At 38.4% G+C, this 17,211-nt stretch overlaps 1 long non-coding RNA gene and 1 pseudogene across 2 annotated transcripts in view; one reads left to right on the forward strand and one right to left on the reverse strand.

Annotated features, from left to right (window-relative positions):
• LOC309656122 overlaps positions 1 to 17,211 on the forward strand; it is an 870,723-nt gene that overhangs the window by 495,110 nt on the left and 358,402 nt on the right. The window contains exon 3 of the long non-coding RNA XR_014261149.1: positions 2,967 to 3,029. This is a non-coding gene — a long non-coding RNA (uncharacterized lncRNA). The remainder of the gene's footprint in view (positions 1 to 2,966; positions 3,030 to 17,211) is intronic.
• LOC309656102 (phosphatidylethanolamine-binding protein 1 pseudogene) lies at positions 6,293 to 7,688 on the reverse strand (annotated as a pseudogene). Its single transcript has one exon. The product of its transcript is annotated as a phosphatidylethanolamine-binding protein 1 pseudogene (transcript).

The following is a 17,211-nucleotide window of genomic DNA, read 5'->3' on the forward strand; positions in this document are numbered from 1 at the left end:
AATTTCCTCAGGTGGGACCAGGTGGGATCAGTGGGAGCCCTAGGGGCACTAGATAGACCAAACTAGCCAAAGTAACACTTCTAAGCTTCTGAAAGTTAGACTGCCATTGGAAGCGGAGCCCACAGATGTAAGTTAAGACCCATGGGCTACACCTAAACAGAGTGACTGCTTGCTAAATAAAAGATTCAAATAGGACCCAGAGGCTCCTAACATAGCAGACAGTATGTCCAGGATACAATATAAACTCACAACTTGAATGAGAAAAGACAATCAATCCACTGATGTCAACACCAAGGTGAATCAGATATTGGAATTATCTGACAAGGGTTTTAAAGCAGCCATCATGAAAATGCTTTGATAATCAATTACAAATTCTCTCAAGACAAATGAAAAATTAGAAAATCTCAGCCAACACTTAAATTTATAAAAAAAGAACAAAAGGGAAATTATAGAACTGAATGACACAATAATTGAAATTATAAAAACTCACTGGATGGACTCAATAATTAAGCATAGATAATTGTTAGAGGATTATACATTCATTTTTAAAATAGTTACGGAGAATTTACAAAGTGTAAACAAGTCAGACATGTTACCTGTATAGACTGTCAGTGAAATAGAGGAGTTGGGTGTTAAATAAATCACGGCAGAAATAATTATAATTGTGACAAGTGCTATGAAGAAAATGCCACAGATAAGAAGTACAGACAATCATTCTCAAGGGTATGGAATTTGAAGGAAAGATGAGGAGAGCAGAAGATAATTCATGAGGAGAAAGGCTCATTGAAGGGAGTTCGCTGAGTTTCCTGCAGGCTTCCTTCTGACTTGGTCAGCTCATGTTTGCCTCAGGAGTCTCTGTTTCCAGCTTTCTTGATAAAGCATAGACGATCTGAAATCCTTATGCTTCCTCTGAAAATTAGGATTGTGATGAGGTGAGTGAAGGACAACTTGTAGGATTCTGGTGCGGATGATGGGGTAAATATGGCAACATTATTAGGACTGGTTGTAGAGGAAGTGGAACAGGTTTAGAACTGGACAAAAATGAGGTCACTTTTGCAAACACTGAGCTGGAGATGCCTGGCTATCTGCTGCATCCTATTGGCAGATGGATTTGTGGTTTGGAGCTCAGCAGAGATCAGAGTTAGCGATACGGATTTGCCAGTCTTTAGCATGGATGGAGGTTAATGCAAGGAAGGAATGAGGTCATGGGGAGAGAGTATGTAGGATGAGAAAAGAGGGTCTAAGACATAAATGTAGGGATTGGGAGAAGAAGAGAGCCTGCAAAGATGAATACAGGGAAAACAGAGAAAAGTAATAGAAGCCAGATAATGTTAACGAAGGAAGGAAAGGTTAATGTCAAATGCTGCATAAATGTCAAGGAGGCAGGAGGACAAAAACAATTTGCAACAAGAACACTCAGTGCCCTTGACAGGAGCAGCTTCAATAATTTTTAAATGGAAAAAATGGAAACAGCACATATAGACTCTGTTTCTGGAAATTTGGCAGAGGGAGAGAAAGAAAGACAAAGGGAGGGGGTCAAGGTAAAGATTTTGTTTTTGATTTTGGTATGAGAACAGCAATTTGAATGTTTGTAGGCTCAGTAGAAGGGGCAAACCGAAGGGAAGAGGTTGGGACCCAAATAAGAAAGGGAGTGGCAGATGAGGCAAGGTCCTTGAAGTGGTGGTGGGAGCTGGATGATGGAGCAGAGGAAGGGGCATTATCCTTCATGGGACAGGGGGAGGGAGGGATTCTTTTTCCAATGAGGGAAGGATCATTTATAAAAGGGCAGAAATTGAAGTGTTATTACTTAATCCACTTTAATTTCCTTGTCACGTGGAAACAATGTGTCCTGCTAAAAATAAAAGGTGAAGTCATGGGTGGTGAAAGTTTGGAAAAAATATTAGAAATATTAAGAGGAGCAAGGAAAAGAAAATTGGAGGTTTTCTGGGAAGCATTGACTTACTAGTTGAGGATAGAGGCACGTGTGTGATGGAGTCATTTGACTATTTCTTCAGCGGGTAATTTTTGATCGTGACTATCAGCTGATCAATTTTGGAATGAGAGTTTAAGGAAGTGTTGGCACTTAACCAAAGTCTTCACAAATGAAGTTGAATATTTTGTAACATTGTTACTGTCAATGTTTACGTCGTGGCAAACTTTGTCAATTTACTAAATATATCACTAATTAGTTGATTAAAAACATGTTTTTCTTTTATTTATTATTCTGTAGGCACTTATCGGTTGCCTACAATGTGCACAGTACGTTTTCAGTCCCAGCGGGGAAGCCTAGAAAAGTTGCAATTCCTGCCTGCCATAAATTATCCATTTATTTGAAAGGAAATGATAAATAGCGCAACAATCAGGGAAGATAAGCAAAAATGAAAAGACAACTATTATTTTTGTTAAGGTCTACTACGTATCAGACATTGGACTTGGGTGTTTTATAGATGTTATCTCAGAGGCAATATTGGGTAATGATTAAGATTGTGGCCTCTGGAACCAGATTCTAAGTGCCTGATACATGATGGCGATTATTATCAGCTAATTGATTTCACAATAAATGCAGGGAGTAGACATTATTATTCCCGTTGTATAAACAAGGAAAGCGAAATTAAAGGGGTTAGATAATCTTGCATAAGATCACACAGTTGAAGTAGATTAAGATTCCAGTTTCTGATTATGTAGCCTTCATTTGTTTCCATGGACTCTGCAGCTGCTCACCTAATGTATAATGTTGTACAAATTGCATTTTCCTTAGAAATTATGCTTGCAAAGTAGGGGGTATGCTCAGCATGTGGTGACATTAATCACAGAAAATGGACTGATGAAAATGAGTCTTATGGAGGGATTTGTGGGCATTAGTTAGAGAAACAGAGTTAGAAAGACATTCTGGAATGAGGAAATAACATAAGTGAAGCAATAGCCGTGGGAATGACTTTTTTTTTTTTTTTTTTTTCTTTTTAAAGGCTGGGAAATGATAGGGAGGTAATTCTACTGGAGTTGGCCTCCATGCATTGTGAGATGAGAGGGTGAGTAACTATATGACTCATTTTCTAAAAATGATTTGATTTGTAGCTTTTGTTACTTACCTGTCCTTTTGACATTATTGCATTTTAAGAAAAATTGGAAATAATCATTTCTATTCTTTTCAATTTTGGTCTATCCAGTGGACCTATCCAGTTAGGTGGCCTTTCTTTTCCTGTGAATCACTAACACTGAACAGAATACTTGTGGACAAAATTTGTACATTAATACTTTTTTATGGATTGCCACATAAATACCAGCTATATTTCATCTGAATGGTTTTTTTTTCTAGGGTTTCCTAACTGGTTTCTTCATTTCCATCTTGACCCCTCTGTAGTAAAGGCTCTTCCCCCAGTCATGGTGATCCTTGGAAAATCTAAGTCCAATTATGTTACTGCTCAAAATTTCTAATGACTTTTCTATTTTCTCAAAATAAAATCCAATGTTCTTACTCTCAGCTATACGGTCCTGTAGATCTTGTCTCGTGCTGGCAACCTCTCTGACGTATCTGTGTTTCTTTCTCTATCCACGTTGCCTTGTCCATCATTTCCTTCAGCTCTCTGCTCAAATGCCATCTAATCATTGGGGTCTTTCCCAACCACTTTCTCTAAAATTGTCCTGTTCTTTTCACCTCTCCCCACATCTGTCCCAGCAACCTCTATTCTTCTTTACCTTGATTTTGTTCATATCACTCATCACCACCTGACATATTACATATTTATTTGTTTATTGTCTGTCTCTTCCCACTTGATATAAGCCCCATGAGAATGGGAACTTTGTCTTGTTCATTGTTCTTGGTATAATACCAAGAGCATTGGCATATAGTAAGTTCTAAACAAATACTTATTGAAGAAATGGAAATGAGTGAATAAAACTATTTTTACTAATGCTCATATATTTAACATTTTAAATTTATATTGGGCAGAATAATACCTCTAATATGGGAGCTATGCTGTGCTAAAGTACTTCACAAAATAACTGACCAAAACTTGTCATGCAGTGCCAGAACCCATGCTTATTTTCCTTATCCAAATAAGGGCTATTTTCATTATCCAAATACTATTCAGCACAGTGAAAGCATTTCCTAAAACAGACATGAATACCTTTTTTAAAAATTGAAAGTCATTAATGTACAGTGGATGGGGTTAACAATCCAGGGATTTGATTTGTTGTGAACAAATCAACAACAACAACAACAACAAAATTTGCATTTTTCTTTTGGTGGAGTGGTGACATTGTTGTGGAAAATCTGGGAAGGGTTATGAATGACAAATCTAACATGAAAATGAATTGCACTGCAAGCCTCTGCTTGAGAGAGTCTAAGAAAGGCTAGCGTGGTTTATCTATATTTGAGATACAATAGGAGACAGAGAGAGTTATTAATTCCTCCTCAACCATCAACACACTTCATGAGCTTGGATAGGTTCCCACACAAGCAATCAAACTCTGCCATTCCCCTTTGGGAATGAGCCAGACTGTCTTTCGTTTTTCAGTAAGGAGTCAGGAATTGCTGTTTTGTCATCGTAGTGATCTCTCAGGATAGAATAGGATGACTATAGAACCATCTGAGGCCAAGTCGACTTCCAATTTTGTGTCTATCTGGGTGTCCTCAATCTAATCAGTTCAACCTGTTTGTCCATCTGCTAGGGTCAAAAAACTGGCAAACAAGAGAGTATTGTACTATTCAACCTCAAGTTTGTATCATTTGAATTCTTCATGTTCTACTTCCTTGATTTATAAATGCCTAGTAGCCTGGTCAAGGCTGAGAAAAATACAATAGTGTGCTAACTGTAAATTATCAAAGACAACCAGACCAGATAGCCCTCTAAAGGTTTGTGTTGAAGAGATTGGCAAAGTGGCACATCAGTAAACAGTACAGGCTTGTGGGTTATCATTGGCTTTTATGTGTGCCCCCAGATTTCTTGTTTTGGCATGACAGTCTTTAATAACAATTATATTACTAGTGAAGCTTTCAAATGACGATCAAGAAGATTATAGTAGAAATTATATCTGCATATGTTTGGTTGTCTACTAGACAAAAACATTGTTAGAAGTTCTTTCCTGACACCCAGGTTCTCATAAAAACATGCAAACACAGTGTGCTGCCTCAAGAGACTACAATCACAGTGGTGATATTCCATTTTATACTTATGTTCTGAGAGATATCTCCCTGATGGTGGAATATATACCAAATTCCAGCAAACATCCAGTTTGAGAATGGGAGAGGAATTCCTGGCCCAGCACTGTTGGTCAACGCATAGAATTCACTATGTTAAATGGTGTCAGACATATTGCCTCCAATGCTTGCCAACTTTTTTTCACTCAATAATGCCAACATTGCCACTTCATCATGCAAACAGACAATCCAAGCCTGAAATATTCTTCTGCAGATGCTAATGACAGCAATCTCAGAGGGAGCCTCGTTCTTGTTTTGGTACTGTTGTACCTCAGACCATCATGTAGCATTCTGCCAATAACAGGTTTTAAATTAAAGTGTTCAGCTGTCTCAATGACTACAATAGAAGTGTTGGTGGCTGGCCTCTCCGTGTCACCCCTAGGGTATCCAAAGTCACCAGAACACTGGATACTTGGAGAGGAACCCTGCCTGTTTCCATCTATTCCCTCATCCCATGTCATCCTCTTTTTTCTATGGAGCTCAAAAGACTTTCTTCCCAATAAGGCGAAACTAGGAGTTCAAATTCGAGTGATGTTATCTTGGTTAGTCATTCACTCACAGGTATTTACATTTTCTGGGGCTCCCTTTGTCTGTGGCACAGTTCCTGCATCTTTGGCCTCATTGGCCATTATAACTCAGCCAGGACACTTGCTACTGCTATCAGAGGAAATGTCTGCCGCCCCTTGGGTGACTCAGTTAAACTTGTTCTCTGCCTTTAGAAGCTTTTACTCTGGGACAAGCAGCATGGGCGTGTCACATGGGTTTGGGTGTGTAGTGGTAGATATATCATTGTTTTAATTTGCAGTTATCTGATGATTAATGATGATAGCATCTTTTCATGTGCTTATTTTCCATCTGTATATCTTCTTTGGTGAGATATCTATTCAGATCTTTTGCTCATTTAAAAAAATTGGGATGTTCAGGTTTTTTATGCTTGAGTTTTAACTGCTTTTTGTATATTTTGGAGAGCAGTGCTTTATCAGATTATGTATTTTGAGAATATTTTCTCTAAGTTTGTGGCTTGTCTTCTGATACTATTAACAATGTATTTTGGAGAGCAGAGGTTTTTTTTTTTTTTTTTTTTCAACTACGCAATGTTGTTATTTTTATTCAACTATAAGCAAACAGCAGAATTAACACAACATTCAGCAACTACAGACTGGCTTTTCTTACACCGAAGAGTGATCAATTTAACAGGCACAGACTTTTGGATTTCTGATGACCTCTCACTCAGCCCTGCAGCTCATCTAGATGGCCAAGCTTTAACAGCAACTCTCTCCCTATTGCTTTTTTCAGTATTGCTCTTTAAAGGAGCCAGAGCAGGACACTGACACCCAATAACCAGCCTGCGATGTATCACATGGGGGACTAGTGGACGTGCCGGCCCCTGGTTGTCTTAGTGAGAGACAGGGCCATGAAAACACATGCCAGAAGATGCCATCACAGACAATCCTGGGCTCGGGCTCACAAAGGCAGAGGCAATCAACCTTTTCTTTTTTTTCAACCTCCCTTAAAGATTCTTTGATGGTCTGTTCTAATACTGCAGACCTGGTCTTTTTACCAGAATTTTTTTCTTCTTTAACGTCTGGGTTGTTATTCTTATATTAACATTTTGATGACCCCATCCTAGTACCAAAATATCCCCCAACAAAACGGAGTTCAAATTTGATCAAAACGTAAACCCCCTAGAATTACAGAGGACAGGCAGAAGGAAAAGTCACCCTAAACCTAAATCTGACCGCTCAGGGCTTGGGCAGGGGGAAGGGGAGAAATCTACATGCATCACTAAACTGAAACACTGCTTGGGAACTCTAGGACCGTGTCCATCTCCTGGCTTTCCTCTACTTCCCAGACAGCTGCTTATACAGTTTGGGCACATAGTCATCCCATTCGGCCTGGTAACACGTGCCGGCCACTGGAGCCCCGAGCTCGTACTTTTTGCGGAAATTCGCCACCTTGAATTTGCCACAGTGGTCTCCAGATCGGTTGCTGAGAATGGGCTCCTCACACTTCAGTGACCTGTCCTGCTCGTAAACCAGCCAGATGTAGCGGTGAAGGCCTGTGCCCTTGGGAGGCCCAGAGCCCACATAATCGGAGAGGACCGTGCCACTGCTGATGTCGTTGCCCTTCATGTTGACCACCAGGAAATGGTGCCATTCCCTGTATTTGGGGTCCTTCCTGCTGGGAGCATCCGGGTCTGTCAAGACCAAGGTATACAGTTTACCTGGATCAAGGCCATCCCATGAAATGATGGTGGGCCGGTCCTTAACCTGGATGGGTGTGAGCACTTTGCCCAGCTCGTCAACCTCCGCCCCGCTGTATTTGACCTGCAGCGGGTGCTGCAGCCTCTCGTCCACTTCCTGAAGGCTCAAAGGCCTGGACCACTTGCTGAGGTCCACCGGCATCGCGAAGCCGAGAGGGTCGGACAGCAGGGAAAGCTGCGGGAGGACTCACGCAGGGTAGCTGCCCAGACTCCCAGCGGTCTGCAAGCTGTCGAGCAGAGGTTATTAAATTTAATAGAGTGTAACATCAATTTTTCTTTAAAATTCATGGATGATGCTTTTGAAGTTGTATCCATAATCTCATTACTAAACTCAGACTTCTCTAGACTTTCTTCTGTTTCCTTCTAGACATTTTGTAGTATTGAATTTTTTTTTTAACATGTTTATTGGAGTATAATTGCTTTACAATGGTGTGTTAGTTTCTGCTTTATAACAAAGTGAATCAGCTATACATATACATATGTCCCCATATCCCCTCCCTCTTGCATCTCCCACCTACCTTCCCTATCCCACCCCTCTAGGTGGGCACAAAGCACCGAGGTGATCTCCCTGTACTAGTGGCTGCTTCTCACTAGCTATCTATTTTAACTTTGGTAGTGTATCTATGTCCATGCCACTCTCTCACTTTGTCCCAGCTTAACCTTCCCCCTCCCTGTGTCCTCAAGTCCATTCTCTGCCTCTGCATCTTTATTCCTGTCCTGCCCCTAGGTTCTTCAGAACCTTTTTTTTTTTTTTTAGATTCCATATATATGTGTTAGCATACAGTATTTATTTTTCTCTTTCTGACTTACTTCACTCTGTATGACAGACTCTAGGTCTATCCACCTCACTACAAGTAACTCAAGTTCGTTTATTTTTATGGCTGAGTAATACTCCATTGTATATATATGCCACATCTTCTTTATCCATTCATCTATCGATGGACACTTAGGTTGCTTCCATGTCCTGACTATTGTAAATAGAGCTGCAATGAACATTGTGGTACATGACTATTTTTGAATTACGGTTTTCTCAGGGTATATGCCCAGTAGTGGGATTGCTGGGTCATATGGTAGTTCTGTTTTTAGTTTTTTAAGGAACCTCCCTACTGTTCTCCATAGTGGCTGTAACAATTTACATTCCCACCAACAGTGCAAGAGGGTTCCCTTTTCTCCACCTTCCCTCCAGCATTTATTGTTTGTAGATTTTGTGATGATGGCCATTCTGACTGGTGTGAAGTGATACCTCATTGCAGTTTTGATTTGAAATTCTCTAATGATTAGTGATGTTGAGCATCCTTTCATGTGTTTGTTGGCAATCTGTATACCTTCTTTGGAGAAATGTCTGTTTAGGTCTTCTGCCCATTTTTGGATTAGGTTGTTTGTTGCTTCATTTGCAAATATTTTCTCCCATTCTAAGGGTTGTCTTTTCATCTTGTTTATGGTTTCCTTTGCTGTGCAAAAGCTTTTACGTTTCATTAGGTCCCATTTGTTTATTTTTGTTTTTATTTCCATTTCTCTAGGAGATAGGTCAAAAAGGATCTTGCTGTGATTTATGTCATAGAGTGTTCTGCCTATATGTTTCTCTAAGAGTTTTATAGATGTCTGGCCTTACATTTAGGTCTTTAATACATTTTGAGGTTATTTTTGTGTATGGTATTGGGGGGTGTTCTAATTTCATTCTTTTACATGTAGCTGTCCAGTTTTCCCAGCACCACCTATTGAAGAGGCTGTCTTTACTCCATTGTATATTCTTGCCTCCTTTATCAAAAATAAGGTGACCATATGTGCGTGGGTTTATCTCTGGGCTTTGTATCCTGTTCCATTGATGTACATTTCTGTTTTTGTGCCAGTACCATACTGTCTTGATTACTGTAGCTTTGTAGTATAGTCTGAAGTCTGGGAGCCTGATTCTTCCAGCTCCGTTTTTCTTTCTCAAGATTGCTTTGGCTGTTCGGGGTCTTTTGTGTTTCCATACACATTGTGAAATTTTTTGTTCTAGTTCTATGAAAATTGCCATTAGTAGTTTGATAGAGATTGCATTGAATCTGTAGATTGTTGTGGGTAGTATAGTCATTTTCACAGTGTTGATTCTTCCAATCCAAGAACATGGTATACCTCTCCATCTGTTTGTATCATCTTTAATTTCTTTCATCAGTGTCTTATAGTTTTCTGCAAACAGGTGTTTTATCTCCTTAGGTAGGTTTATTCCTAGATATTTTATTCTTTTTGTTGCAATGGTAAATGGGTATGTTTCCTTAATTTTTCTTTCAGATTTTTCATCATTAATGTATATGAATGCAAGAGATTTCTGTTCATTAATTTTGTATCCTGTTACTTTACCAAATTCATTGATTGGCTCTAGTATTTTTCTGGTAGCATCTTTAGGATTTTCTATGTATAGTATCATGTCATCTGCAAACAGTGACAGCTTTACTCCTTCTTTTCCAATTTGGATTCCTTTTATTTCTTTTTCTTCTCTGATTGCTGTGACTAAAACTTCCAAAACTATGTTGACTAATAGTGGTGAGAGTGGACAACCTTGTCTTGTTCCTGGTCTTAGAAAAGATACTTTCAATTTTTCACCACTGAGAACGATGTTGGCTGTGGGTTTGTCATATATGGCCTTTATTATGTTGAGGAAAGTTCCCTCTATGCCTACTTTCTGGAGGGTTTTTATCATAAGTGGGTGTTGAATTTTTTCAAAAGCTTTTTCTGCATCTATTGAGATGATCATATGGTTTTTCTCCTTCAGTTTGTTAATATGGTGTATCACATTGATTATTTTGTGTATATTGAAGAATCCTTGCATTCCTGGGATAAACCCCACTTGATCTTGGTGTATGATCCTTTTAATGTGCTGTTGGATTCTGTTTGCTAGTATTTTGTTGAGGATTTTTACATCTATGTTCATCAGTGATATTGGCCTGTAGTTTTCTTTCTTTGTGACATCTTTGTCTGGTTTTGGTATCAGGGTGATGGTGGTCTTGTAGAATGAGTTTGGGAGTGTTCCTCCCTCTGCTATATTTTGGAAGAGTTTGAGAAGGATTGGTGTTAGCTCTTCTCTAAACGTTTGATAGACTTCACCTTTGAACCCATCTGGTCCTGGGCTTTTGTTTATTGGAAGATTTTTAATCACAGTTTCCATTTCAGTGCTTGTGATTGTTCTGTTTATATTTTCTATTTCTTCCTGGTTCCATCTTGGAAGGTTATGCTTTTCTAAGAATTTGTCCATTTCTTCCAGGCTGCCCATTTTATTGGCATATAGTTGCTTGTAGTAATCTCTCATGATCCTTTGTATTTCTGCAGTGTCAGTTGTTACTTCTCCTCTTTCATTTCTAATTCTATGGATTTGAGTTTTCTCCCTTTTTTTCTTGATGAGTCTGGCTAATAGTTTATCAATTTGGTTTATCTTCTCAAAGAACCAGCTTTTAGTTTTATTGATTATTGCTTTGTTTCCTTCATTTCTTTTTCATTTATTTCTGATCTGATCTTTATGATTTCTTTCCTTCTGTTAACTTTGGGGATGTTTTGTCCTTCTTTCTCTAACTGCTTTAGGTGTAAAGTCAGGTTGTTTATTTGAGATGTTTCTTGTTTCTTGAGGTAGGATTGTATTGCTATAATCTTCTCTCTTGGAACGGCTTTTGCTGCCTCCCATAGGTTTTGTGTCATTTTGTGACATTTGTTTCTAGGTATTTTTTGATTTCCTCTTTGATGTCTTCATTGATCTCTTGGTTATTAAATAGTGTATTGTTTAGCTTCCATGTGTTTGTATTTTTTTACAGATTTTTTCCTGTTATTGATATCTAGTCTCATAGCATTGTGGTCAGAAAAGATACTTGATGCAATTTCAATTTTCTTAAATTTACCAAAGCTTGATTGGTGACCCAAGATATGATCTATCCTGGAGAATGTTCCATGAACACTTGAGAAAAATGTGTATTCTGTTGTTTTTGGATGGAATGTCCTATAAATATCTATTAAGTCCATCTTGTTTAATGTGTCATTTAGGCTTGTGTTTCTTTATTTATTTTCATTTTGGATGATGTGTCCTTTGGTGAAAGTGGGGTGTTAAAGTCCCCTACTATGATTGTGTTACTGTCGATTTCCCCTTTTATGGCTGTTAGCATTTGCCTTATGTATTTAGGTGCTCCTATGTTGGGTGCATAAATATTTACAATTGTTATATCTTCTTCTTGGTTTGATCCTTTGATCATTATGTAGTGTCCTTCTTTGTCCCTTGTAATAGTCTTTATTTTAAAGTGTATTTTGTCTGATATGAGAATTACTACTCCAGCTTTCTTTTGATTTCCATTTGCATGGAATATGTTTTTCCATCCCCTCACTTTCAGTCTGTATGTGTCCCTAGGTCTGAGGTGGTTCTCTTGTAGACAGCATATATATGGGTCTTATTTTTGTATCCATTCAGCCAGTCTATGTCTTTTGGTGGGAGCATTTAATCCATTTACATTTAAGGTTATTACCGATATGTATGTTCCTATTACCATTATATTAATTGTTTTGGGATTGTTGTTGTAGGTCTTTTCCTTCTCTTGTGTTTGTGGTATTGAATTTTATATTTAAATCTATTACCCATTTGGAGTTAATTTTTGTGAAAAGGATAACGTGTATATCTATGTTTAGACATTTATTGCATATGGATATCCAATTGTTCCAGCACCATTTGTTGAAAAGACCATCCTTTCTATATTGTATTGCCTTTGGTCCTTTGTTAAACATCAGTTGACTATATTTGCATGTGTCTGTTTCTGGCTTTCTATTTTGTTCCACTGATCTATTTGTGTTTTCTTTTGCCAATGTCATGCTGTCTTGATATAGTGAGTCTTGAAGTTAGGTAGTATATGTCTTCCAGTTTTAGTCTTCTTAGTATTGTGCTAACTACTTCACCTTTCCATATAAAAACCTTAAGATTAGATTGCTGATAGCCACAAAATAACTTGCTGGGAGTTTTTGTGAAGACAGTGTTGAATCTATAGAGCAAGTTGGGAATAAATGACATCTGAACACTGTTGAGTCTTCCTATATGAACATCATATATCTCTTCATTTATTTAGATCTTCTTTGATTTCTTTTATCAGAGTTTTGTAGTTTTCCTCAGGTAGAACTTATAATATTTTGTTAGATTTTTACATGATTTTCCTGGTGCTAATGTAAATGGTATTATATTTTTAATTTAAAATTTCAATTGTTTATTGTTGCTATGTAGGAATCAATTGGCTTTTTTTAACTTTGTATCCTGAAACCTTGTTATTGTCACTTATTTGTTCCAGGAGATTTTTGGTCTGTTATTTGGGAGTTTGGTATAGACAATCATACCATCTGTGAGCTAAAACCATTTTTTTCTTCTGTTTCAATATGTATACCCTTTCTTATTGCACTAGATAAGACTTTCAGTTGATGTCTCTTGTTTCCTATTTTAGGGGGAAAACATTCAGTTTCTCTCCATTAAGTAAAATGTTAGCTGTCCATTTTTGTGAATGTTCTTATCAAGTTGAGGAAGGTCCCCTCTATTCCTAATTTGCTGAGAATTTTTTATCATGAATGGATGTTGGATTTTATTAAATATGTTTTCTTCTTTAGCCTGTTAATGTGGTGGATTATATTAGTTGATTTTCAAATGTTGAACCAGCTGTGCATACCTGTAATAAATCCTTTTTGGTCATGGTGCATAGTTCTTTTTATACATTATTGGACTCAGTTTATTAATATTTTGTTGAGGATTTTTGTCAATAGGTAAATATCTTTGATTCCCTTTCCTATGTGAATGATGTCTTGGCTGAATATTTGATTTTTGAGTTGTAGTCTTTGCCCCTTTGGAGAGTAGGGGTAAGAGATGGCAGGTTGTCAGGCCCCTTTGAAACCACTCAGTTCCCAGTTCTCCTTAGCTGCAAAGTCTAGAGTTCTTCTAAACTTTGAGGTAGGAAGGGTAGGAAAGAAACAGTCCATTTTTACAGGGGTATATTTCCCCAGCCAAGCTTTCACCATTAGTGCAGAGCTTTGATATTTTTCCTAAGAGCCTCTACTTTTGGTCCTCAGGCTGTGGTCAAAAACAAGGCACAAGAGAGTTGAGTAAGGACGTCTATCTCTCTCATTCTCTCTCCCTCTCTTAGGAGAACCTAAAGCCTGAATCCTTATTCATACCCTCTAGTCTCCCTCTGCCTGCTAAATCTAACAGCTGCAAAACACAAAACTAAGGAAAGTTAATTGGCAATTAGCTTCCAATGAAGGGGAAAGAGAGCAAAGACTTATGGTTAGAGCAATAACTTCCCAGAATCCCTGTGTCATATTGAAATCTATTTAGCTCCTCTTTTGCCACTTCCCAGCATATAATAAATTTCATTTCATGCCTTTTAAATGAAATGGTAAAATGCATCAGACGAGCCATCATTTTTGGTGTCAGCTATACACAAACTTTACACTTACAGAAGTATTTTACCTATGGTAGGGGATTCAATTTAAGCCTGAACTTTACTGACATGGACACTACAGACAGAACTGAAGCAATTTCATGCAGCTTAGTCAGCAGCAGAGGCCTTGGCAGAAGTGCCTGGAAGTGAGCTGTCATTGAAGTGGACAAAGGAGGAAAATGGCAGAGTCAAGTGGTGACAGACAGGACGAGTTCAGTATTACAGGTGAGACCACTGTCAATATCTCCAAAATAATTCAAGGTCTTTTACACGGAACTGGAGATCTTATGGGGATGGCGATTCAATAGCAAAGCCAGGGAAATCCAGTCATTACTCTTAATATGACCCCTTTTTAAACACCCAAGTGTGGCTTAGGTAACTCAGGTCACACAGTAGAAGAATGTAGAGAGGAATTCACTTAACAACTGTATTTAACCAGAAAGTAGATCTGCTGTATCTTTTGACCCAGGTCTTTGGTCTTTGTTCTAGTATCTTTTCTGTGTGTGATTTAAAGAGGTAAATTAATTAACACATTTTAATAAACGTCTCATTATTTCTTGGAGAATATGACTTTATAAAGTATGCAGGATCACTTGATCAAGGGAAAAGAATCTTTAGATGGTCAACAACTGCCCATGTTCATTTATAAGGAGGCACAAGCTTTTTCTCTGTTACCGCTACTGTCTTCCTGACATATCCAGCAGACCTTGACAAGTACAGCACATAAAGCTTATTTCTCTAGTGATAGGAGTAGTGCTCTGCTCCTGACTAAGAAACCTTTATAAGCAAGGCTTCAGTTCCACAAAAATGAGCTGAGACAATCTTACAGCTTGTTCAAAACGTAACTCACTATCCTTGCTTCATTTCACTGGGTTTCTGAAAGCAGCCCTGAACCACTTGTTGCTCCAAGTCATCTCATCAATTCGTGCATCAGTATGGGGTACCATTTTTTTATGGAACACCAGATTGCTTAGGGACCAAGATAGAAGAATTTGAAATCTGGGTCTTTCGTGCTTGGGAAGGAGTTTTTGTTCTTTTCCTACCCATAAACTCTCAACTTATATTCATTTAGAGTATTTTAGTTTCTTATATACAAAGAATGGATTTTCCACAGTTGATGAGAAAAGTGAAGAGGAGTGTGAATTTTTGCTGAGCTTAGAGCTAACCTGCTTGAGTGACTAGGAGCATCTTAGAAACACACACTGTCAGTTTAAGAATGTGATGTAATCTTCAGGGGAATAGAGGATTGTTTGGTCCAGGAAAGCTGGGATTTGTTTCATTTGATTTGGTAGATGGTATTATATCTGACAAACAGTAGAGTTGGGAAAAATATAGTTTCTTCTCCTCTCTTTTGACTTGCATAAAGAAAAGATTAAAATAACAATAAAATAATAAATTTTAAATAATATCCTTTTCTTCAGTTATGTAGAAGTAGAACTGAGAATGTGAGCTTCATTTGACATTTGACAACTAAGTTGGAAAATCATTATAACTTTACTAAGATTGATGCAAAGCAGTGTTTCTCAGTGTGTTCTGATCAGCATCACCTGGGAAATTGTTAGAAGTGCAAATTCTCAGGCTTCACCCCAGATCTACTCAATCAGAAACTCTGGGGTAGATGCCCATCCTTCTGTGTTTTAATAAGTTCTCCAGATGATTATGGTGCATCGCTCACTCCCTCAGCCCCTTGAAGTCTTTGCTCAAATGTCATTTCTCAGTGAGGCTTCCATGTCCACTTTATTATATATTGGAACAGCCCAGCCCCTGCCCTTGGCATTCCCTATTTTTCTTACCTTGTGCTGCCCTTGTTTAAATCCATGCATCTAATCACCTTCTAATATAATATCTAATTTATCTATTATGTTTATTGTTTGTGATCTGTCTTCCCTCATCAGAAGGCAAGCCCCTCAAAAGCAGGGGTTTTGTCTGTTTCATTCACTGTTTTGTCCCAAACACTTAGAATAGTGCATGGCACATAAATATGTGCTCGATAAACATTTATTGAATGGGTTATTTTGTGAAGTCAGAATTCATAACAAATCCATGTCTCTCCCAAAGCGCTGAAGCATTTCACACCAGGAGAGCTGAGATTCCATAGTGACAAGCTCTCCAAGCGTTTCCCCCTGTGCTCTTCTCCTCCCATCTCCCCATCCGCCCCCTGACACATCCCTACAGCGTCCTACACCTGAGTCATGCTCAGCCGGGTATGCATGTGTCCCCACACACACCCCCCCACACACTCACACACTCCTCCACCATATGCTATAGCACCAGCACCCCAACCCCTAAATGGTCACTGGAGACCATAACCCTGTCAGGAAAAAAGGTAGATGGTTCACCCCATCCCACAACCCCCTTTAAATTAGTTCTAGTCTCCATTTCTGGTCCTTAATGCCTTTGCTGCTGATTTATTGCTAGGAGCCTGGAAGAAGGTGTTATCGTTCTATTTCACACACGATATGCTAATCAAATGCGTATTTTAAGGATCGGTTTTAGAGATAACGCTGTATCTAATTAATTCCTGTTTTAGAGGTAGACCCTAAGTGCTAAAATACTCTGCTTTTCTGGAAGGGTAGATTGGAGTCAAATCTTTTGTATTGAAAGGGGGAAATGTATTCATTTTGTAATGGAGAATATACATAGTGAATCAGGGTGTAATATTGTAACAGTGGAGATTAGGGTAAACATAGGAGACATTTTATGTCAGTGTCACGTTCTCAATGAAGCCTAATCCGACCACTGTAGGTGAAGTAGCAAGTGCTTTCTTCCCTGTTCTGTCCATTCTTTCTCCCCCTTATCATCTCTGCTTTTTTTCTCTTCCAGAACAAGTAATATAACATTACTTCTGTTATATTATACTTTTCTCATTTACTATTTTTGATATTTATTGTCTCTTCCCCCTCCCCACCAAAGAATGTAAGCTTCTCAAGGGATGGTATATTTTTTACTCTCTTGATCAATGCATTGAGATTAGTGATAATGAGATAAGGATAACTGAAACTGTGCCTGACACATAGTGGGTACTCAATAAATACTTGTGAATGAATAGAATATACAGTGTTTATATTCTTGCCACTGTAAGAGTGAAGAGTTGTGGGAATATAACCAAATGGAGAAGATAATTCACCTAAGGTTGATGTGGAGAAGCACTTATGCTGTTTGCCCAAATTATGGGGTTTCCTTATCATACTAATGTTTTTCTTTTTTTTTTTTGGCTGCACCTTGCGGTATGCTAGATCTTAGTTCCCCGACCAGGGATCAAACCTGTGCCCCCTGCAGTGGAAGCACAGAGTCTTAACCACTGGACCACCAGGGAAGTCCCA

This window comes from Balaenoptera physalus, assembly GCF_965194825.1.
Source record: "Balaenoptera physalus genome assembly, chromosome: 2".
Taxonomy (NCBI): Eukaryota; Metazoa; Chordata; class Mammalia; order Artiodactyla; family Balaenopteridae; genus Balaenoptera; species Balaenoptera physalus.